Raw genomic sequence first — 20,415 nt, 5'->3', positions numbered from 1 at the left:
AGTGGCTGAGCACTGCGGATATGATACACATGGCAAGTTAGCGCAGTCCAACCTACAAGCCGGTGGCAGGATCTTCTGAGCTGTATAGGCATAATGAAGGAGCAGTGCAGAATATTACCATCATCTTCCAGCGATGTATAAAGTCTTTACAAGGGGGAGAAAATGCAAGCAAACGGCATAAGCGGAGGACGGTGTGTGAGCCGCGGTGTACGGCAGAGGTGCAGTGGTACCATAGCTTGTAGGTTTTGCCATGAATTATGGACCATCTGTCTGATGGGAGGCACAATCCTTTTATGACGGTGCGGGAATACATGCTATACTTGAACAATTTTCATGTACAAACTCTGCCCGATTGCAAGGAGGACAGAAATCACACATGAAAAGAAGTTTAATGGGTTAATTCACAGGAGCAGTTTTGGGTTTTTTGTTCACTTGGACTGGTGGTCTGAGTTTGAAGAATCGCAGCATGTCCTAGTTTTCGACAATTCTTATGTGCTATAGCAGTCGGGGGGAAAAAAGATAAGGCATAGCGCTCGTATATTATGTAATTGCCATTTGAGCGGGATGCTTTTCACCAATATGGGATTTTGTCTTTTACGTGTAACATATGCATCGAGGGTTGACACCAAATCATATCGGACACTTAACGTTGCTGATAAACAAGCAGATGTAGGTCAATTTTTCACTGACCTACATGACACTCGCCTGTGTGACTAGAGCCTTAATCAAATGATGGATCTTTAGGGTCTTGTTTTAGAGATGGAGTAAGTGAATGAGGTAGTCCCAGATTTAGGCCTCATGTCCACGGGTAAAATAAAACTTAAAATCCGCAGCGGATCATCCACATGCGTGATCTGTGCCCCATAGGGATGCATTGGACACCCGCAGGTAATTAAATACCTGTGGATGTCCTTTTCCCCTGAGGTACGGATTGCGCATGCGAGAAATCACCCGCAGCATGCTCCATTTTAGTGCGGGTCTCCCGCAGACGTCTGTTGAAGCCTATGTAAGCCGTCCGGATCCGCGGCACACCCATTTCTCCGGCGCGGGAAAGCAGGAGTTTAAAAAAATAGTGCACGGTGCATGCGCGCGGCACGCTGCTGGTGTGCCGAGGACATCCGTCGGGCCGAAGAAAGAAGATCCGCAGATCTGCAGCGTCCGGACAGGTGAGTTATTCTTATTTTTAGGCCTCATGTCCACGGGAAAAGGAGGGTCCCGCAGCGGGCCTGATTTTCCCCGTGGACATGAGGCCTTACTGATCATACACATTAGACCGCATGGGACATTTCCTTACCCCAGAGCCACGTTTGGGGCATGAGTGCATGGAGTTTGGAGAGGGCGCTGGCGGTGGGAGAGTAACTTACAACGGCCCCTTGTGCCCTGGAGATAAAGGACCCGTGGCCAGATTGATGTAGGCGGTATGGTCTGATGTAAAGCACCCCTCCAGGTGAGTGTAGGGGCAGTAAGCAAAGATGCCAGCCCTCTGTATTTACTGCAAAGCATATAACCCTAGATGACCTAGTGGTATTAAAAAGGGGTCTTCGTACTTGAGTATTCCCTAGGAGGTTGGAGAGTCCAGCAAATGTTTAACCCCTTTAAAGGGGTTTTCTGAGAACCACTTACATTGACAGCAGTGGGGAAACACGCAGTATATTTAAAAAAAACCTGCCCCTCCTCCCGCTGCGTACTGCTTCCTCACCGCTACTCTGGTCTGCTGGTCTTCTGTTTACAAGCGCTTCAGCGGTCATGTCCGTTGTTTACCCATGTGACTGTGGCAGCCAATGGCCTGAAAAGGAGCAACGTTCCTTAAACCTGCGTTGGGGCTTTTATATCAGAAACCCACATGATAGGTTTACGGGGCGTCACAAGGCCTTCTGGGTGATGTCGCATGTTGTAGCGTTGGACAACTGCAGCTGCTAACTGGCGCCACAATGAATATATTGATTTTATAGTTTTGCGCGCGGAGAGCCCAAAACCTATATAAATCAATAACTTGGAAAACCCTTAAATGATCAATGACTCCTATGTACGTCATTGGTCTGGGGGGGGGGGGGTTGTATGGAGTGGGCTCTGGACCTGAGCCCACTCCATACACTGTGGGTGGCAGCTGTCGTGGACCTCTGCTGATCATATTTGATGACCTATACTGAGAAAGGCCATCAAAAGTTACTGTAAGTCATGGAAAATACCTTTTTAATAGCCTTACTGGTATATTCTGAGGCAGACACTAGGTCCTTGGGAATTATCTGGGATAAGTAGGGAGGAAAGTCTAGTGGGAAGTGCCTTCGACAAAAGTTTAAAGTCAGTAGTCGCAGTTGCTAAGCTTCCTAGTACTGGTTCCTGAAAATAAGACCCTGTCTTGTATTTTCCCCCCAAAAGAGGCATCGGGGTCTTATTTTTTGGGAGGGGGGGGGGGTTGTCTTATAATCACCCAGCTGGCGCCGTTCGGGTCCCTCTCGCTGGGCTCTGGTGCTCCAGCAGGCTTCTGGGTAGTCCTCAATGCTGACGAAGTGTCTCTTGATGGCGACAGGGCTTGAATACCCCGCCTCCAGCAAGCGACTGCTCTGATTGGCTGAGATGGTGCTCCTGAACCAATCACAGCTATTCAGTGAATGGCAAGGTGCAGCTTATGGAGGGGAAAGGGTTAATGGGAATGTTATTTATATTATCTGTTCCCTTTTGCCCTTTGTAACTTTTAATCAGTTATCAGTCCTTGAAGCAATACTATCCATTGGCTAAGGCCTTGAGGATATTAATGACAGAGTAATATCTTGCTCTTGGACTCCAGCGCTGGCATCACTCTGACACTATAAATCTGGCAGCCCGGTAATACTGATGGCGATACAATCATTTTACAGATGCTTCGCTAATGCATTTCCTTAGTTAACCCTACCATGGGAAAAATGAGGCCTCCTGCACACGGGCGGATCGGACCCCAGATGCGGGATTCCCGCAGCGGAGTTCGACCCGGTAACCCCTGCGTACCTGACCCACGTCTTCTGCAAGCACTCCGGATGTGCCCGTTGGCACTACGTAGCGCATGCGCAGTTGCCGTTGGCGCTAGGGGGGACGTATATCCCTCTATACTTTTGCAGTGCTCACTGCAAAGTGCCGTGTGATAGAAATGCTTCCATTGACTTCACTGGAAGCCGTCCGCGTGTAACCTGCACAAAATCGCAGCATGCTGCGATTTCTTCTCCACAGGCGGTAATAGATTGCGATTTTTCTGTGAGGGAAAACTCAGCCGCTGATGGCAGAATCCACTGTTGGCATCCGGTCGTGTGAGCCCGGCCTTATTTGGGGTTAGCTCAGTAAATCTGTTCTATTGCACTGTTGTATTGTGTGTGATGGGGTCTGCTTTCTAAACCTCTTCAGGCCTCATGTCCGCGGCCCACACGGACTTTCATGTGGATTTCCGCAGCGGATGCACTATGAGTCGTTATTAAATTGATATATCTTTTTTTTCTTATTCTTGCGGGAGATTATGGATTGGGTTTTTTATATTTCCCCCCCCGCATGGATGTACTGCGGATCATCCACAACCCAGCCTCCCAGCCTTTTCCCCACCTCCCTAATTGATTTTAACCTTCAAATCCACAAATGTATCTGCGGATGTACTGCATGGAGCATGCTGCGATTTATTATTTGTGTGTGGCATCCAAAAATCAAATAAAAACAAATCGGCAGGTGTTACATGAAGCGCGGACACCCAATGCTTCCCTGTTGGCAGCTTGATTTGCGGATCTCATGCATGGGTGCCACACGGATTCCGCAAATCCAATCCGCCTGTGGACATTGGGCCTTCATGTTCTGCGTTTGTCATCCAGTAACATGTTAGAGAATAGCACACTGTGATCAGGAAGCCAGATGATCTCCAAATGTTAGTCTGTTCTCTGAAGACTTGTAAGAAGTCGGCGTGTGGCAGAATGATATCCTGTGGCCCACGCAGCAGCCGGGGACTGCGATCTGCGCTGCACACTCATTATCACATCCGCACCGTGCTGAGCAATGCCACCTACTGCATTACTAGTACAAGTGGAAGTCAGCTTTAATCCACGTAATAGATTGCCAGGATCTAAAAATTGCATTTCTGAAGTCCTTTTAAAGAGTCTCATAAACACCTATGGCAAATCTAAAGGAGGGGTCATTAAATCTTGGTAGGTTCCTTCTCCACTTGTACATGTTCTGAAATCTATGGCAGGCGGAGAGAGCTGTCGGCCTTAAAGGGGTTGTCCCACTTCCAGATGTTTGCTGTAGGAATCGGACGGCGCTACACATTGTAGGGAGTAGAAAAGGGGGGCACAGGATCCCCATTCTCACGTGGGCGGAGGGGCTCGGCAATTACACCTTCCTGTGGATAGTTGATGTCCTTTTTGGAAATGTCCTTAAAGGGTTAGGGGGGACAGTCTAAAAATTTTGATCCCACCCAAACTTGAGGACGGGTGGTGGTGGTTGTTGTTGTGTGTTTGGGGCTTTTTCCTCTACACACAGCTGAGCACGATAATGATCTGTGAACCCCAGCCCCATATTATGCATGTGCGATGTATCGGCGGACGTAAGGGGGATCGGCAAGTGTTTCCCATTGTTGGGGAACCTCCTGTGCACATTGTGCGGTGTTTTCCTGACCAGTGAAAACAATGGGCTATGCGTTCCAAGGGAACGCGCAAAGATGAGATCTGCCGGGATTTTTTTTTTTCTCGTACAGCAATGCAGAAAAAAAAATCACTAATGTATATGACTCCATTCAAAAGATTGGGGTTTATATCCGTGCGAGATGTGTGCATATGGCAAAGCACAAATATCACACCCTTTTCTCGGCAGTGTGAAAGCGGCCCTACCCAGGGGAAAGTGTAAACCGCTGACCTCAAACTGCAGCAGTGCTGCTCCATTATCAGACTATTTTTAGGAGCAGTTTAGTTTAAAAGGAAACCATCTGTTAATGACTACTTGCTGGTGCTCCAGTATGTTAGAAGATCTCTTCTGCAGGACAAACCTCTTCAAATCGCACCCCCCCGATCGCCAGTGTTCAACGATGCTGCCAAACTGGTTCGGCAATGCCTCTACCTCCTGATGAGCCGCGGCCTCCACGCTGCTGTTCTGTATAGAAGCCCAGCACTGATGGACAATTAGCAATATGATTCCCCCCCTCCCTGCTTCCGGCTCATTAGTGTGCTGCCTGGCACATTGTAGCCCATCTTCCTGCCGCCTCCACTCTGCCCTATTAGTCGCACCCACAGTGGCGGGGCTAATATACATTTCATGATTCTGATGAAAATCAGAGATGTGCGTCATTAAAATGGCAAATTAATTAAATTGATTAATCGCCCAGCCCTAATCTTTTTAATTGTGATTAAAAAGAACCTGTCATGTTCTATAAGCACTGTTGTGATGCTTGTTGGATAGGGGCCGTGTACATACATGGATGGAAGGAAAGTCACGCTGACATACAGTGTGCTGGAGGGCGCTACGGACGGTGAGAGCGGTAGTAGGTAACTTGGGTCACGGTGGTTATCACCAACCATTCCCTCCACCAATCGCACCTGCAGCCATTGAAATGGGAGTTTCTGCTTTTTACAATAAATGATCGTGACCCCCAGTGCTGTGTGGCACAATGATGGAATTAATGGCAATAATGCAGAAGCCGAGAGGAAGAGTGATCTCTACTGATTCAACCTAACACTTGGAGATATCCACTGATTTACAGCTTCCATAATACATTTGTATACAAATACAGGCAGTATATCTGTATACTAGCAGACTGGAGAGCTTTAGTAGGCATCCATTGGATGAACTGAATGTTGGCCCAATTGGATTTCTCAGATTAGGAAGAACAGTGTTTAACCATAGACATGGCCTTGGTGCTCGGGACAGACCTGTGAGGAGCTTTCTAGCCCGGTTGAGTGTGGTCACTAACCCCACTTTTCTAGATTAGTCTACGGGTGCCAAGTTGTTCTTTCACGCAGGTTCTGGATTTGGTTGCCCCAGGTCCTGAGGCTTGGCTGGGATCTCTAGATACTTTCCTCTCCACTATACATGCTTCTCCTTCACTTTTCCCAGGCTAGCGGATAAGATGTCTTTTGGGATCTTCTGCCGCCACTCACTCTCTGGCAGTAGCAGGTGTCTCCGCAGTCCCTTGCTTGTAGCTCAGGTTGCTCGCAGAATTCCCTTTACTCTCTGCTATGCATGCTGAATCGTCAGCAACTCCATCCAAAACCCTCACACACGTCCTACACCTGTGGGGCGCTCTCTGCAGACTCTGCTATCCCTTAGGCAAACCGATCCTCCAATCCCAGGCCCTGTAGTATTCTGTCACCGCTGTCTTCTGGCCAATCACAAAATTCTGCTCAGGAACAGACTGGCCAATGAGAAAAGGACTCGCCAGCAACCAATGGAAAGGGTTTTTTCAAGCCTGTTGCTAGGCAGATGTCCTCACTCACTGTGAGGCACTAATTTAACCCATTCCTGAACATGGGTTAAGTGCCAAGACTATCTCCATTTCTCATCAGAGTTTTGTAGTGCCCTTCTGGGTCACTACAGACAGGTCAGATGCCAACTTCCTGAGGTGAGGTGGGAATGGGGAGCACGCTAAGTATAAAAAGTACACCCCTGGACTCCTTGGCCACTGTCCTATAGACAGCATAACATAGTTTATTCCTTATAGGACATGAGTAGTTCTCTTTTAAGGACTTTGTCCCAAAAATGTAAGCTAAGCTGCATGGGTTCCACTGGGTTCCTTTTTAATTTTGCTGCAATACAACATTGGACTATTTTTTTGCAATACCTTCTACTGGGAGCGGGTCTGCTCATCAGAGCATGGGTGCGAGCTGAGGTGACTCGGAGCGGTCAGCTGAGGACTAGAGCTTTCATATAACGGTGGAGTTGGGTCATCGGGTCCAACTCCCTGCTCAGTGCAGGATCACTATGTGTTTCCCACTGGTGACTATCTACATGATTGCTGCTGTCTGACTTGGTACTGTAACATTTTCCATGCAGAGCTACTTATTTGGGAAAAAATACCCATAAGACCATATTCACACAGCCGATCTTTGGATCCTGGGAATCAGAATGATGATCGTTCTGTGTAAAAGTCAGCAGCGACTGAGTAACAAACAATTCTTCATCGTTCAGTTTCTGCAGGAATAAAAGACGATCGGCCCGTGTAGGCAGCCGCTTGTCTATTACTATGAATGAAGGCGGGCAGCCGGGGCGATCTGACAGGTAACCCCTACATGTAGATGACACAGGATCCACTATATACAATAGGTGATCTGCTGTAACAATCTACCCTCCCCCCTCCCTGCACAATGACCCCCACACAGGTCACAGTGCATATCTAGAACAGTCTCCCATACAAGTCAATTTGTCCTCCTGTCCATTGTGGGAATAGCCCATGAAGCTGCTGTAAAAAAAACCTCTCTAAATGCTGCTAAATGTATCTCAGGTAAGATGGCTGCCCCCATAGTCCTATGTAGACAACAGAATACAAATTCTACAATTAGAAAATAAAAACATTAAAAAACAGAGGAAAATGTTTGTCTGTTTTTTATTATTGACTGGAACGTTGGTGAACTATTCCCTTTTAGATGTGACACAAGGAAAACCTGCAAACTAACTCAAACTAGTGGAGAGAGTTAGAGACGGTGAGCTGCGGCAAACCCTTGTTTGAAGCTTATCTGCAGCCATAAAGCTGCCTCTTCCGGGTTATTGGTGTACTTATTAATGGGGATACTCCCCTGGCAGTAACCTAGTAAAGTGCGACCTCTGCCCCAATCATGGCTCCTGTTACATCCATCAAGCACTATTACTGTGAGGCGGTTGCAGAGCTGTTGATAAGCGTTCATTTCTTGCTCTGTCCCTCTCCAAGGGACCTGATATGTTGGCAATCTGTGCCCTGTAATGTAGTACGTGGTATCTGGTGTCACAGGTGAGGCTGACATCAAAGAAACAGAATCTGCCTTTTGTGCATTCTACCTAATCTCCCCATCAGCCAGTGTTGTAGGCTTTGACAAGTCAGGCCAGGGCATGTAATCTGGGTCTAGTCTGAGGCTTCTGGAGATGCTGGAGATGCTGCAGCCTACTGCCGGCCGTTCTTCAGCTCGCTGCACAATTTGGTTTCCTCCAGACAACAAATTCCGTTATGGAGTGTTTTTCTAAGCTGTAAATTAGAGTTTGGAAGAAATGGCCAACTGGCGACGGGACTGAAGACTTGTGAGTTGTACCAATGTCCAAACAAGCATTGAATGCCCCTTGGCAGCACAGTGTGTTCTGTCATTTCAAGAATGGGGTTTTCTTTCTTTTGTTTAGACTTGGACAGTGCAGCACAACTAATTCAGGATGACACGGCCGCCCCGCTACGTGGACGGGGTAACGAGAGGGGAACTTCAGGAGAATGTCACGTTCCTTTACCAAGAAAGAGGATTGCTTTTTAGCATTTATCCAGCTATATATTCTGGATATATTCCGCTTGCTTCCTCCAAACCCAACTCTGTATCCTAAAGCCACCTGCACACGGGCAGAGTTGCATTGTGAAATATGCAGTCGGCGTCCACACCGTGAATCTGCAGCTAATCACATTCGTTACATTCTATGGATAACCGTGAGCGGAAATCAATTGCGATTTCTGCTCTCAAAGGACAAAATTACAGCATGTTATGTTTTTTGTACGGATTCCACGTGGACTTTCATTGAAGTCAATGGAAGCCAGCCGATCCACGGCCCTTACGCAATTGACAGAATTGCGGAATGGAAGCTGTCCGTGTGAAAGCTGTAGAAAAATAGAACATGGTGCGATTTCCCCCCCCCCCCCCCCCACTCCGCGATTGGAAAACGCTATTTATTTCGGCTCGTGTGCAAGAAGCAGAGAAGCAGCAGTATTCTATAGGATGTAACAGTATTGGCTGCAGATCCAGACCACAGATTCCACAATGCAAATTCGCCTGTATGCAGGCAGCCTACAGAAGACTGACTGGTACGTGGGCTCGCCGCGGGGGGCGGAGTCTGATATCGCTGCGGGCTCCCGCATGCAGAGTCCGGCTCTGCTGTGTGCAGCGGCTGAAGTGACATTATTAAATGGTTCTGATACAAACACTCTGCAGCACTTGAGCTGCACCCAGTGACTCAGGTATGCACTTTACATGCAGTGCGCACAGATAGTAACCTTATTCTTCTGCCAGAATATCTGTTTTAATGAGGGCGTGTTAGGAATGCTGCTTACAGGCGCTACAGACCATGCCACCCTCTGTTTATACGCATAGACTTCTGTGGTCATCAGATTCCAGTTAGTTTTTCGTTTCCTGACATTATTTACAGTGAAGTCTATGGAGGGAAAAAACATACTTATAGCATACTGTGTGTATTTTTTGGGAGCCCATGATTAATTCCCCCCCCCCCCCCCTAAAACAAAGTGAAGACTAATGGCTCATGACCACTGGTGATAGACTTTCCTCCGATGTGAGAGTGAGTGAAAACGCATGATTATGAAACTAATGATTTTCAATGGTTTCATTCTGATTTGCAATGTCTTCACTCAAGGCTCGCAGCACTAAGAAAAATCTGCACTATCTCCCATTGTTTTGTTCTGTTCGAGCTAAATGACAGCTGAGCGCTGCCTGTGATTGGTCACAGCGCTCGCCAATTAGAGGCAGCGCTTTCTGGAGGTGAGGATTTTTCAATCCCCGGCCACCAGAAGACAGATTAAGACTGTCGGCAACAGAGAGAAGAGCCGGACGGCTTTTCTAGGTGAGTTAATGAGTGCCTCTTGCACTGGTATTTTTGCGCCGTGTTGTATGCACACGGCATGTCCTATTTTCAGCATTTTTAGTGCATATTTCACTGTTAATCACCCATTCCATGTGTAATAGTGCATTTTTTTATGCCGGTTACTATGCCCCCAGGAGAAGGGGAAAAAAAGGTTGTCGTCAGCTTGCTTGCCTGTGTTACTGCTTCCATCCACTTGTGTGAGAGTGGCCTAACAGCACAGTTACAGCACAAACTCCATGGCTTTGTTTTCCCCTCTACATGTGAACAGGACTTGCTACAATCTCCTTCACTGTAATAGTAAACCTTTCCGCAGTGTCTCCACAATATGTAGTATGTGCAGGAGTTGTCTGTCAATCTCTGTATCTGCAGCATCTTACCTGTCTAAGCTGGCAGAGGCCACGTAAGTGCACGGTGCGTGACCCTGTATCTCGCGCACGCGGTGATGTGCAGTGACTGGTCCCTTTTTTTTCTTTTTCATAGCGGGGTTGTGTATGGATTACTGCCCATACACAATGTATTGTGTATGGACAGCGGTTGCATATGTCTCCATACAAAATTATAGAGCCCATGCTGCGTGGTATGTCAAGAAATAGAGCCTGCTGCCATCTTTTTCTTGCACGTACCTACACGCTAATGTGAACGAATCAATGAAAGTCCATTTACTTTCATTGACTCCATCCACCGCCTGTCATGCTGGCGTGCATCGCGGCTGTAATACGTGCCGCAGTCCCAGTGCTGTGAATGGGCATTAAGTGGTCCTGTACGCCATGTAGTGCACACAAGGTGGTGCGACAACAAGAGAAGTAAATGATATTGTGGGGTTTTCCCTCGATCAGGAGGAAAGCCTTGCTAGTGACATACAGGTAGACAGGTGTGTGGGGGGACAACAGTATTCCACCAGGCTCCCAATATACTGCAAGGGTGTAGAACAAGGAGGCTTATTCCTCCCTTACATTAGTAGAACACTCCTCTAGGTCCTCTTTCTAAATCCTTTGTCTGATGTCAGTGATTATAAAACAGACCAGTGTTTTGGGAATATTCTCACCATTCTTTAATAGACTTGCCCCACTTATGAAGACGCCTCAAGATGCTTCTAGGCCACCAGCTGGGCTTCCTGGAACGTAATAAATTGTCAGTGCGTTCTATCTGCATAGTGAGGGAAGGGATTTAGATATGTGAAGTCTGAAGTGTGAGAAGATGTTCTGATTTATTGGTATTTATATTGAAGCATGATAGCAAAACATAACTTCCAGTATCTGCCTGCCTGCAGGGTGTTATTTGTCCTCCGGCTGCCATTGGCACCTCGTGATGACATGTTGGGTAGATTAGATAAGGTAGGGGGTTCCAACCTACCTAGATGTGGTAGTTAGCATTGGCCGTGGCATCTAGGTGTTTAAAGTGATCAATGACCAACACTATTGATCTCCAATTGCTACCCGATGCCTGGGCCGTTAGAAACCGCCTTAGGCATTGGCCTAACAGTGCGCATAGTATAGCTGTCTGCTTCTGAAGTACCGCCACAAACATACAGCACATCGGACATACCCTGAACGACTGCCATAAAAAGGCTATATGGCAATCATTAAGGAGTAAGCTAGGCTGGGTGTCTGTCTGGCTTGTGGATGGATATATTTGTAGATTTGCAGAGATCAGAGGGGGAAGGGAGGGGGGGGGGGGGGGTTGCACCAGAGTACATAGCATTGAAAGATCTGGAGAGGGTGGGGGTGATTGCAGATCTAATGGGTTTGGTTAGGCTGGCTATAGTGCCAGGAGGACTGTATGAACAGCAGCCTGGTCAGATGAGTCGGCCACACGATGGCCATTGGGACTCTTGGAGTCAGTCAGCTCAACAATATACTGTTGTCAGGCAGCGTCCTATAGAGTAAGTACTTGATGTCTGGTTATCCTAGATGTCCGCAAGGGCCATGGTTGGAAGTGACCCGCCTCCAGAAGTCTGCTCCCCTTATTGTCATGGTGCTCTGATGATGCAGGCCTCGGTGATATGACTCGGGGTCATGGCCAGCAAGGCTGTTCTCCCATCACAAGCAGGTTAACATGTCTTCTGTGTCCCCTTTGTGTTGCGAATACAAAGCCTCTTTTTGTTTAGAGCAATCTAACTCTTCTCCTGGCAACAGATGTGCTTATCGGAGAGTAACGGAGCGACCTAGACGCCAGCCAGGATTAACAAATGGGAAAGCAGAGGCTGTAATTACAGTAAAAAGCACTATTTGTCTTTTCAGATATATTCATAAGAAACCTTGTTCTAGCGCTGCTATTGGAGGACGCTCTATTTATGTAGATCATTTTTTTTTTCTTTAAACTGATTATCTGGTTTGGAGCAAAGAGTACATTCAGGAGTTCTGTTAAGAGAATTGTAGATCAATATATCAATCGTTTTGCTATTAGATTGTAGACTAGAAAGATATAGCATGCTGCTAGTATAAGTAGTGAAGGGGTTAAATGAGAGTATTTCTATATACCAGTGAGTGGTAATGGGTGAAAGCAGGTTTAGACACAACAATTATCACTCAAAAAATCTTTTGAGCGATAATCGTGTGCTTTTTGCAAGGTGAGCGCTCAAACGTTAAGCGATCACCTTGCACTCCAAGCGGGGGATGCAGAAGACAAGTGGGACCACTTGTCTTCTTCATCCAGCTGTTCCCCGCTCGGAGCGCCCGGCTGTTATACAGCCGAGGGATCTGAGCAGGGGATGCAGGAGATAAGCGGGGCCGCTTGTCTTCTGCATCCAGCTCTTCTCTCCTTGGAGTGCCCAGCTGTTATACAGCCAAGCGCTCCTAGCGGGGTATGGAGAACAGAGCTATACCGCTCTGTTCTTTATACCCAGCCTGTGATCAGGGAGCGGGATACAGCTGAAACAATAGTATCAGCTGTATCCCACTGTGAATTCCTGATAACTGATCGCTGATCTTTCAGTATGCTGAAAGACAATGATGAGCGACGGCTTAACGAAAACTGCACGATGTCAGTGCAGTTACACACAACGATTATCGCTCAAAAGATGGCTTTAAGCGTTTTTTTTTTGTCTAAAAGGGCCTTTAGATGAGATAGTCGTCCTTCACACCTCCTCCCTTGCATTCCTCCTCACTTAAATAACTGTTTCATTGTATGTTTATAGTTACACCTTAAAAGGTGTAACTTATGTTAAACATTTTAGTTGTAGCCTATCATGTATTCTTAGTAGTTTTGGAGGTATATACTTTACCTGTGATGTCATTTATGATATATAAACCACATACATCTTTTAATACATTAGAAATTGCTTGATACCGCAACAGGCTGGTGTGATTTGTATTTCTCCTAAGGGCCCATGCTTCTACACGAGATCTGAGATTGTCTTCTCCTTGGTAAACAAATCAAATTCTCCTTACAAGTTGCAAAACTAGCCGTTAATAGGTGTGATATTTTTTAGTAATTGCTTCCAATTGGACCCTTGTGGTCAGTTTGACTTTTTTTTCAAAAGGTGTGTTCTTCAATTACATCCTTTTACTTTTTTGCCTTCAGCAGGTGCTTCTTTAGGGAGGCTTCTCTGTTGGCCCTGAGACTCTGCTCTTGAGATAGTCTGCCACTGTCACCAAGCCATTTTCACTAACGGATGCAGTATGAGATTCAGTCATTCCATCCATAGAGAAGCATCTTCATCGGTCCTCCTCTGATCTTCTTCGGCGGTTAGTGCTATGGTGAGACTCTCTTGCATCTGTATAGACTGTCTGGTCTGACTCTGTGTTATCAAGCAAGCTGTATGGGTTACTGTCCGGATCTTTCAGCACAGAGCTGATGGATGATTTGCCATCCCTAGGTCCTCCACGTGCTGATCCTGACAATCTACTACGACCTCTTCCTCCAGGGCGCCTTTGGCTGTCTTTGTTGGCGATTTTCTCAATCGTCTTCACCAGCTAGAGACCAGTTACTCAATTCATCTTTTCTTTCTGATTCAGTCTTGGAGAGATTTGACAGTTCAGAGTTTGTATCCTAACCAGATGTGTAATTGGGTCCTCCACGACCTCGGCCCCTTCCGCTGCAGGACCTGCTTCCATGGACAGATGAGCCAATACTTTAATCAGTTGCATAACCCTTTTGTTCCTCTTGGCCCGGTTTGAAGATGGCCAGAAACCCAAACCCATACCAATTTGACGAAGCTGTTCATCGATTTGAAGTCTTTCCAGTCTTAACTGCTCCACCTCCTTTTAGGTACGCAATGTGATATTCTAGAAGAACTCGGACATTTCCAATGCTTACCTTCGTTCCAACGGAACCATACCCTCTTCACGGGGCAATTTTGTTTCATTATCTCCTTCAGTTCTTACTCTTACAACTCCAGGTCTGTCCACAGTCTCTTGAATTACTTTTCTGTTTTTGCCAATAGCTTTTCCAACAAGATTTCTGGGCATCCAAATGAAATCCTCCACGAATTCCAAATAACTTTGCACTTTCTTACCTGCTTCAGCGCTCTCTCCATAGATTAAAAATATCCCACGGTCTTCCAATTCGATAGCTGTAATACCTGGAACTTTCCTGGCTTGTTGGATGTTATTTCCATGTTGTACCTATTGTAAGCCCCATTAAATCTTCTCTAAAGACAAATTCTTCATGAAATGAGGCGGTAAGCTGCTTTATACATTCTAAGTGTTTGGTGGCTTCTTCATTCCTTGATATAAGCATCAGCTTTGTGCGTAAGTGCATATCACTTGGTATATTTACCCTCTTCACTTGCAGACAGTATAATTGATTAGTCTCGGAGTTAAAATACACTCTACATGCTTCTTCGGCTTTCTCAAACTCTTTATGCATATTTTCACTTGCCCAAGCTTCTCCCAGGTCTTCTGGAATATCCACCCATGCATTTAAAGAAAGAATTCTTTGTCACAGGCTTGTTCTGATTGACAGGTCGAAGCCGCTCAAATGTCACAACTTCATTGTAGGTAGCGTCACAAGCCCCATATTCAATAACCTAGAACTCTCCTTTCATCATTCGGACTTTAGCAAGCCGCCATCCACAAGGCTCTTGCTCATTAGCTCTGCAGTAAACTTCAACCTCATCCCCTTCAGTTATTTCCTTCTTGATGTCAGGTAAGGGGGGCATCCGAACGTCATGGAATGGAACCTGACGTTCCGGCTGCCAGGTGTTCACGAAAACAAGTGAGCGAATCTTTATGGACATCTTTGATGAATCCCTTCTAGAAAGCTCCGTTAGAGCTGCGCACTTCCACAATCAGGTCCTCCATGTTGGAAAAGCAAAGGGCGATGGGAAGGATTTCTAGAAAGTTTTTAGAGTGTGACTGCAAGATCAATCTACAGAGTCTTTATTGTCTCCATTTAAAGGAGTTAGAAATGTAAAATTTACAGCCAAATCACTTGAGGCAATAGAATGGGTATTTGCTTTCCTCGGCCCCAACGATCTACCCAGTCTCAGGCAGCTGAAGTCAAGTGACCACCGTCTGCCAATCCGAGGCCACAGTGTCACCATTGCACACCACAGGCATCATGGTGCCCTGCATGTGAGTGCTGATGACCATGGTATGAGTGATGCCAAAAAGAATAGAGTGGCAGCATCAATTGATGCAAAGAGATTTTTCAAAACTTTATTCTGCCATAACAAGAGGTAATGCAGCGACGTTTCGACCTGCAATTAGGGCTTTGTCAAGCTGACAAGTGCATGCAAGTACCCTTTTTTAATAGTCTCCAAATCAATCCGTTTACAACCACACCCAGTTACCAACAATTAGTATGAAACACCTGAAGACTACTTAAACGTGTACTTGTATTCACTTGTTAGCCTGACAAAGACCTAATTGCGGGTCGAAACGTCGCTGCATTACCTCTTGTTATGGGAGAATAAAGTTTGGAGAAATATCTTTGCACCAATTGATGCTGCAGTTCTATTCTTTTTGGCTTGACTCTTTGGACATGGTCCTTGTCCGGGTGGCTGTGGCATCTTTAAGGAGTCCGACCCCAGAGGGGTTTTTGATGCACTGCTGGTGATTATTTTACTACTCAAAAGTCTGATGATGCTGTGGCCTCTCATTGGTTGGTGGCGGTCACCTGGCTTCCACTGTCAAGAGACCGGGTGAATCGCAGTACTGAGTGGGGATAAACCCACAGACCATAATGTACACCCCTTTTAGAGGTCTGTCAAATTAGAGCTCTATAGTATGGCCATGTGGCTGAAAACTGCAGCAAAGTGTGCCAAAACTGCCACTTTTCCAGGCTTCCTAGGAGCGACTACATTGTGAATTAGTTACCATTCACCCTCAGCCTAAGCCAAGCCTAATAACTGGGAAGCTATAAATTGGTCAAGAATCAAATGCAAGATGCCTAATTTTCAGTATATTGTTATAACTATCCATATCCAGACTGTTTTCTATAAATCTCATCCACTTTGTTGTGGATTTTCTTGCATGCAAATCAGTGTCAGGAAAGAAGTACTTCATATACTTCTCCCTGTGTAACCCTACCGTGGGCTGGACAATAGAGGAATAGCTATATACTTCTCCCTGTGTAACCCTACCGTGGGCTGGACAATAGAGGAATAGCTATATACTTCTCCCTGTGTAACCCTACCGTGGGCTGGCCAATAGAGGAATGGCTATATACTTCTACCCGTGTAACCCTACCGTGGGCTGGCCAATAGAGGACTGGCTATATACTTTCCCCTGTGTAACCCTACCGTGGGCTGGACAATAGAGGAATGGCTATATACTTCTCCCTGTATAACCCCACTGTGGGCTGGACAATAGAGGAATAGCTATATACTTCTCCCTGTGTAACCCTACCGTGGGCTGGACAATAGAGGAATAGCTATATACTTCTCCCTGTGTAACCCTACCGTGGGCTGGACAATAGAGGACAATATACTTCTCCCTGTGTAACCCTACCGTGGGCTGGACAATAGAGGAATAGCTATATACGTCTCCCTGTGTAACCCTACCGTGGGCTGGACAATAGACGAGTGGCTATATACTTCTCCCTGTGTAACCCTACCATGGGCTGGACAATAGAGGAATGGCTATATACTTCTCCCTGTGTAACCCTACCGTGGGCTGGACAATAGAGGAATAGCTATATACTTCTCCCTGTGTAACCCTACCGTGGGCTGGACAATAGAGGAATGGCTATATACTTCTCCCTGTGTAACCCTACCATGGGCTGGACAATAGAGGAATGGCTATATACTTCTCCCTGTGTAACCCTACCATGGGCTGGACAATAGCGGAGTGGCTATATACTTCTCCCTGTGTAACCCTACCATGGGCTGGACAATAGCGGAGTGGCTATATACGTCTCCCTGTATAACCCCACTGTGGGCTGGACAATAGAAGAATGGCTGCAGACGGCAGATCTCCTAGTAGTAGAATTGGTTCCGCTGAGCCAAACGTGGATGCACGCCTTGTTTCAAGCCCTGCATATATAGCAGTGTTCTTCTGTCTAGAGCCCCTCAGGGCTGCAGACATGGGACTTGGTGGTCTTGGCATTGTCTCAGTCAGCTTGCAATCAGTTCCTGACTTCTAGGATGGCCTTCTGTTGGCTGTGGATGTGTTTGATGACTATATGTTGACATCTGCTTCCCTTTTCTCCGTACAGCTGTGTAGAGATAAATATGCTTATGATCACACTGAATCATCGTGGATTCTGCGCCACAGTCCGCTACCATGCAAGTCAATAGAAAATTGTGGAGAATGTTTAAGGATATTCAAATTTCCAGCATCTCATGTATGCGGTGGCTTTGGTCTCATGTATGCGGTGGCTTTGGTCTCATGTATGCGGTGGCTTTGGTCTCATGTATGCGGTGGCTAAATCTGGTGCGAATTCTACATGAAACACATGCATTTAATTGATTTTGAGATCTTATTTGCGGCAGAATATGTGTTTGCTAAATGTCTAAAAATCCCATTAGGGTTCAGGAATTCCAAATAAGAGTATAGAAGGATCTGACGGCGCATGAACAATGTACAAGGAGGCCGTCACAATGTCCTGTAAACCTGCCGCACACTTTCCTTCCAAGTGTTCCATCCTATGCGGATTCAGATGCCGAATCTGTTAAAATGAGTCAAATCTGCAAAAACTGAGGGAATGTTAATGAGTTTGAAAACTGCACCCAAATTGCAGTGAACTATCCTGCTGTAAAGGCGGTGACACACGGGCACATTGTAACTAATGTGGATGGAAGTCCTGGCCTCACCCTAGCTCGGAGCATCCTACATTCCTATGCTGCTCAGTTTGGGTCTGCAGACCCACTGTCAGGCCCGGACGCCCGTCTGTATTACTGACGCATCACTGCAGCTGGGATCCGCTGGTGTTACTGGCCTTAAGGTGAATTCAGACGACCTTATGCGAGTTGTGCCTGAAGATCAGACGCTCCTCGCATCAGACAATATATGGACATCAGCCTCTGCTGTCCAATTTGTGGGGACACTGGACATTGCATCTGCTATTATCTGTGATATTGACCAGAATAGGGCACGCAGATCGGGAAGGGGATCGGCTCTCCTTAACCCCTTAAGGACATGGCCTATTTTGGGCTTAACCCCTTAGTGACGGAGCTTTTTTGCTTTTATTCCATTTTCGTTTTTTCCTCCTCCCTTTTAAAAAAAATCGTAACTTCTTTTATTAATCCATCGACGTCGCTGTATGAGGGCTTGTTTTTTGTAGGACGAGTTGTATTTTTCAATGGCACTATTTATTGTACTTTATGTACTGAAAAACTTCTAAAAAATTGTACGAGGAGAGAAATGGAAAAAGACATTCCACCATCTTTCGGTGCGTCCGGTTTCCACGGCGCACAAACTGCAACAAAAATGACCGGCTAACTTTATTCTATGGCTGAGTACGATTACTACAATATCAAACTTTATACTTTTTTTCTGTACTACTTGTATTTTTTTATAAAGATATTTAATTTAAAATTATTTTCTGTCTCCATTTTCTGCGCACAATAACTTTTAAAATTTTTTTTATTTTTCCGTCGACCTAGTTATGTGAGGCCTGAGCAATTAAAGGGGTTGTCCCGCGGCAGCAAGTGGGTCTATACACTTCTGTATGGCCATATTAATGCACTTTGTAATGTACATTGTGCATTAATTATGAGCCATACAGAAGTTATCAAAAGTTTTATACTTACCTGCTCCGTTGCTGGCGTCCTCGTCTCCATGGTGCCGACTAATTTTCGGCCTCTAATGGCCAAATTAGCCGCGCTTGCGCAGTCCGGGTCTTCTGCTGTCTTCAATGGGGCCGCTCGTGCAGAATGCCAGCTCCGTGTAGCTCCGCCCTGTCACGTGCCGATTCCAGCCAATCAGGAGGCTGGAATCTGCAATGGACCACACAGAAGCCCTGCGGTCCACAGAGAGAGAGGATCCCGGAGGCCATCTTCAGCAGGTGAGTATGAAGACGCCGGACCGCCGGGATTCGGGTAAGTACTACCCGGTTTGTTTTTTTAACCCCCGTTTCGGCGCGGGACAACCCCTTTAAGTTTAATAGAACCTAATAGCTGCGTTATTTTGTCGTGGATGGACGCTACGGGGAATGTGACAGAAATCAGTCTGGGAATTGGCCCTTACAAGGTCATGCATGCTCCTCCTGGAAATATGCAAATAAGGAAGATGGAACAATATCTCTGCAGCACCACCTATTGGAAGGCAGCATTCCTGCAAGTCAATGTCAGACTCTTTAGACGCACGCACGCACGCACTCACAAACTCACTTATACTTGGACTATCTATCCATGTGAAAATCAATTGAATAAATAGCCTACCTGGCTATAATGTGGCCGCCTGCTGTCTGTTAACTACACAGATGGCACACGGACTTAATAAATGACCATCTGAATAAGGCCTTAAGTTTAGATGGTATTGGTGTATCTTGACGCCACCAGGAAGTGCTGGTGGAGTCGAGAGTGACGGGGTGATGCCCCCTGTAGCTGATTGGCTGGACAGATGGCAAGGCGGAAGGCGATAACATCTGTGTGGAAAAGGCATACAGCATGGGGTCGGATTGGTGTAGCCGGGGAACATACACTTTGTAGCTGTCGGTGCTAGCAAACTGCATCCACCCAGCGCTCTCCCCCGCTGGTAGCACTGTGGCCCCCAGGCGCTCTACAGCGCTGACGTGCACGGGTCAAAACTGGTGAGCTATTGAGACTTGCGTGCGCCGCCCCCCCCCCCCCCCCCCCCCCCCTTTCCCGGCGCTAGCTGATCCTGGATGGGCAGCGATTGCATGTCAGCGCTGCAGTGCCACAACACCCGACCCCCGCCTCTCACCTCATTGCCCTGAATCCAGCTGTGAGCCTCAGGACAAGGAAGAGAGGCGGAGAGCTCTCAAGGTTTTCACTGCTGCTGGGAGGTGGCCGAGGACGGGGATACAGGTGAAGAATTCCTCAGCTTGCTATGCGCTGGTTCTACGCTGACGACAGGGGGACACAGCCGAAGACGCATGTGCGCTTCTGGTAGGCCGATGCCGCGGTTGAGCAGGGGGGGGAGAGACGCAGACCTCTCTGCTTCTTCCTATGCTGCGGCTGAGCAGGGGGGTGAGAACCGCAGACCTCTCTGCTTGAACTGTGCTTGGAGGATCTGTGAGGCCAAGGACGGGTGAGAGCCAATCACAAACGGGGCGTGAACCCTCTGTCAAACAGCATATATCTTGACT

At 46.8% G+C, this 20,415-nt stretch overlaps 1 protein-coding gene and 1 pseudogene across 4 annotated transcripts in view; one reads left to right on the top strand and one right to left on the bottom strand.

Moving 5' to 3' along the window:
- AHCYL2 (adenosylhomocysteinase like 2) overlaps positions 1-20,415 on the top strand; it is a 97,785-nt gene that overhangs the window by 30,196 nt on the left and 47,174 nt on the right. The gene's annotated exons all lie outside the window — the stretch shown is intronic.
- LOC136613159 (RNA-binding protein FXR1-like) lies at positions 13,250-15,002 on the bottom strand (annotated as a pseudogene).

The sequence above is a fragment of the Eleutherodactylus coqui genome, chromosome 2, assembly GCF_035609145.1.
Source record: "Eleutherodactylus coqui strain aEleCoq1 chromosome 2, aEleCoq1.hap1, whole genome shotgun sequence".
Classification (NCBI taxonomy): domain Eukaryota; kingdom Metazoa; phylum Chordata; class Amphibia; order Anura; family Eleutherodactylidae; genus Eleutherodactylus; species Eleutherodactylus coqui.
Note: the sequence above shows the minus strand (reverse complement) of the source record. Positions and strands in the feature narration are given on the sequence as shown.